This window comes from Monopterus albus, unplaced genomic scaffold (genome assembly GCF_001952655.1).
Source record: "Monopterus albus unplaced genomic scaffold, M_albus_1.0 scaffold1.1, whole genome shotgun sequence".
Classification (NCBI taxonomy): domain Eukaryota; kingdom Metazoa; phylum Chordata; class Actinopteri; order Synbranchiformes; family Synbranchidae; genus Monopterus; species Monopterus albus.
The window spans coordinates 5,050,192-5,054,854 of NW_018127881.1; the positions used below are offsets into that span (position 1 = coordinate 5,050,192).

The 4,663-nt window shown below is 41.2% G+C and overlaps 1 protein-coding gene across 7 annotated transcripts in view; it reads left to right on the plus strand.

The window, feature by feature from the left end:
- The window catches only part of magi3b (membrane associated guanylate kinase, WW and PDZ domain containing 3b), a 118,201-nt gene that overhangs the window by 1,377 nt on the left and 112,161 nt on the right, over positions 1–4,663 (plus strand). The window lies entirely within an intron of this gene.

The window sequence follows — 4,663 nt, forward strand, 5'->3', positions numbered from 1 at the left end:
ACAAAAATGGAGTTAGTGCGCAAAAGTAATAGATTTATCAATTCCTCCTTCACTTGCATTCGGTTTCTCTCTCCCTGTAATGTCATCTAAAGCTGACTATACCTGTGCAAAACAATAAAAAGAGGACTAACTATGGAGTTCAGCTCTGTCTACACACCACTACATGACTGAACACTTTTTAAAGGGCAACCCAGATTTTTACTGTAAACCTCCTACTGCTTATAACATCTAATTGGCCAATTCTCTCACCACTTTCTCAAGGAGATCGAATAATGATAATGGTAATAATGGCATGTAGCCCAGCTGGCGCCTCCTAGGCTAAGTGCACTTGCACGCATAGACATAAGACCTAATTACATCCTCCATTATTCGGGCTACTCTACCGCCCATTGGCCACAGCAGGTACTGTGGGGTGGTTAGCGATGTTGTATCCATCTCATTGTCCCATGCAACTCTCCAAGGATGCTGGCTGTAACATCCAGACACTGATAATGAGGCTTAATAGGTGTGATGGCTTGGCGATGCTGCAGCTGTGCCATACTGGTTCTGACCTAACCTGAGGTACTTGCTTTAAGGGTTTTAGTGGCACTAGAGTGAAGGTTGTGTCTGTATGGCTGAGGACGATGCCTTACTTTGCTTATATGCTACAGCTGGAGTGTCTAAACAACAACTGAAGCTGCTCAAAAGGTTACATCAACAGCAGCAGCAGCAGCTGAGTCCCAGGGCTCTAGGCCAGGATTCCTGAAGATCCGCTGTATTGTGCACATGTGTACTTATGGTTTGTGTCTGTGTGCATGTGTGTCTGGTTATTATAGCAGTTATCCATAAATTTTTTTATTGACATTTTATTGAAATTTTTTTTAGAATCTCTTTTATAAGCAAACAAGAAGCGAAGGGGAAAAGATTTATTTTATAGATTTGAGTGCAATGCCTGTTAGTGTGAATGTACATGAAGGTGTGTGTATTTTGTGCCTACACTCCCCAGAGCTCCTAACACCATGCTCTCTGCCCCACTAACCAAGGATGATTAATAAAGGGCAGGAAGGGAGAGTGTGAAAGAGACACAGAGCGAGAGAGAAGCACTGGGACAGTGCCATAAAGAGAAGTGGGGAGAAAATCATCTCTGGCTTTAGACTTGACTCCCACGCTAGCCTGTTTTTGCTCTTTAAAGCACAGGGGAGTTATAGGTGCCCAAGATGGCAAAATTTTTCATCACCTATTTCTTCACTGTCATCCTTACTGGTGTGGCCTAGATGTCCATATTCTGTTGTGATCAGCATAGATCAGCACGTCAACGTACTGTTGGAACAGCCTCAAAAACTCCCCCCTGGCATCAGTATACAGATGAGGTTGTTATATTGTATGAGTATGCAATGTGCCTATCTGCATGTCTGCACTGTGTGTGTGTGTGTACATTCCTGTGTGGTAGCCTCATGTTTAATTCACATCTTGCATAATTGAGTTAGCAAGTGAATTTTCTCCACTCTGATGGAGGCACTGGGCCTAGAGGATCAGCTGTTACTAGGAAGCCCAGGGAGCTGCAGTGATGTGACAGTGGCTGGCAGTGACGCACACGCTCTCTGGGTCTTCCAGACATTTCCTTTTGCTCTTCCCAACTTCCTCTTGTGCTCTCTGGAGCCGGTGGGTTTCCAGTGCTGCTGCTGAGTGGAGCTAGAGGGGAAGAGACAGTGTGCAGAGGTGCAAAGGCAGAAATGGGGATTTGAAGGAAGGATAGAGAGAGACAGGATGCAGATGCAAGTCTCTGGAGGCTATTATCTATCTCAGCTATTGATTGAAAAGGGATGGGAACTGACTTCACTTACTGTTTCTAGCTGCTTCTGGTGCATTATATATTGTCTAGGGGCTGCAGAGATGTTTCTCTCACACACATTCATCCTCACATCCATCCCCCTTACTGCTTTGGAATGAAGATCACAGAACGCCTGTGCCAAGACCTCACAATATACAGGTTGTTGGATATGCCCTTTTCCTGGATATCTTTGATTAAGCTGACAGATGCCTCCATTACAATCTCTGTGCTCAATACGGGAGTCTATTTCTGCTGGTACCCCCCAGCTAGGGATCAGAAAAGATGCTTGATGATAGCGTCATGAATGGCATCCCAGAATTCCTTTTCTGCTGTGCCTCCAATAAGATTGCAGCCTGAATCACTTTGCTATCAAATCATATATACAGCATGTAGCCATTTGTATACAACTGAATGAATGATGACTCTGACTTCAGTTAATAATTTCCCTTTGCAGTGCACACTGGAGCACAGACATTTGTGTTTTAGTTGATTTATATTATTGTGTGAATGTTTGAAACACATGTACAAACCCTCTCTTTAAAATACATCCACTGTACTTTGTGTCTGAGTCAGACAGTTGGAATTGATACAATATGGTCAGGAAATGAAACGGTAATTAACAGATTGCACGTGTTTACATGAAATTATAATTAAGTGAAATATTCAAACAACTTTGGGCATTTTGCTTGAAAGATGGTTGTCACTTGATTGTTTAGTCACATTGTCTTAATGGTCCTTAGTTTCTGGCATGATAATGAGAGCGTGTTGTGTCTGCAGAATGCAATAATTCATTTGTTTCTCTAAGCTAGTTTTAGAGGCTTTATAATTATCTTTGGATTTTGATGTACAACTGCACAACTGAGTTTGAATAAAGCAGAAGCAGTTTCTGCTTCTGAAAACAATTTGTTGCCTACTGAATATCACATTTAGAGTTACCTGCTTCCACTCAAACATCAGCATAACTGCCGTTACCTGCTGATCATGCCAGTGAAGAAGAATACAGAGTGACACGGACCCCTAAGTCTCCATATCAAACAGCAATAGTGAGTGTGGGTTAATCACATTAATGCGCCTCTCATATCAGGAAGCGCCTCTCAATGGAATCATCCTCTTGACAGGTGATGCTTTGTCACTGTGAAGAGATTTGCAGCCAGCTGTGAAAAATGGGGTTTGAGCATGAGAGTGGGAATACAACAGCCCAGAGAGCCCAGTCAAATAACTAGAGACATCTGTTCGTGCCTTAGAGGGGCTTCTGACGAAGAGCTGAATGAAGCAAGAGAGCCGTCAGGTCCACCGCTGCTTTGGCACAGAACTCATAGCAAAGTCATTTAAAGCTTTTTTTTTTCTTTAAAAGAGAGTTTAAAGTGATTATGAGTATTTTATGTAGATTAAACAAGGTGTCTGCTTTTCGTTTTGCTATTATCTGCTTAAGCTTGGGCACTGATCCTGCTGATTTGTTATTGGATTATTGACTGCTGATGCTGATGCTCATTTGTGCCTCTTTGTGGTTTTAATTGCACTGTTGCCTAGTTTACATGAACTACATACATATACTACGTTGCCCTCAACTGTCTTGATATTGCTTTCTACGCCAGTTGTTTCTTGGAAAGAAGTATTCTCATTGGTACCAACTGGCTAGATTAGGGCTGAATGAAGAAACAGGCACGTAGGTAAAATGATTACTGCACACAAACTAAACTGTAGTTGGGAGTGTGAAATTTTATTGGCCTCATTAATAATTTAAAACGTTGATAACAGAATACAAAAAAGAAACCTGGCAAACCTCTACTAGACACTTATTTGAAATATAAGCAGAATATTGCATCAGCCTCCATAGTGCAGTTGTATTTACTGAAACACCACACTGCAGATACGCTCCTGTAGAAGAACTTAAAGGACCATACCAGCATTTTTGTGTGTCAGACCATTAACTTCAAATCTGTAAACTCTATTCTACTGTTGATCATTTTCTAAACCATGCTGTAGTGCATTCAATGACCAGATTGGTTTTTCCTACATTCAAAGCTTCCTTTGTTTTCAATTCATGTCACTACAGTGCCACCCAGCAGAAACTTTCATTTAGATACTCCATCACAGGGGCTATACCATGTCTGCTTTTATTGTTGTCATAGGTATCACTGTGTGGTAATATAGATTTTTCACACACAGCTGCACTTCCATGCAATGCAAAAGCACAGAAAAGCAAAATTTATTTGTATAGCACATTTCAGTCCAAGGAAGATCCAATGTGGCTAACATTATAATCGGGACAAAACAAAAACATGTGTATATACAGCATGTAAATACAGTGGGTACGGAAAGTATTCAGACCCCCTTAAATTTTTCACTCTTTGTTATATTGCAGCCATATGCTAAAATCATTTAAGTTCATTTTTTTTCCTCATTAATGTACACACAGCACCCCATATTGACAGAAAAACACAGAATTTTTGACATTTTTGCAGATTTATTAAAAAAGAAAAACTGAAATATCACATGGTCATAAGTATTCAGACCCTTTGCTGTGACACTCATATATTTAACTTAGGTGCTGTCCATTTCTGCTGATCATCCCTGAGATGGTTCTACACCTTCATTTGAGTCCAGCGGTGTTTGATTATACTGATTGGACGTGATTAGGAAAGCCACACACCTGTCTATATAAGACCCTACAGCTCACACTGCATGTCAGAGCAAATGAGAATCATGAGGTCAAAGGAACTGCCTGAAGAGCTCACAGACAGAATTGTGGCAAGGCACAGATCTGGCCAAGGTTACAAAAAAAAATTTCTGCTGCACTTAAGGTTCCTAAGAGCACAGTGGCCTCCATAATCCGTAAATGGAAGACGTTTG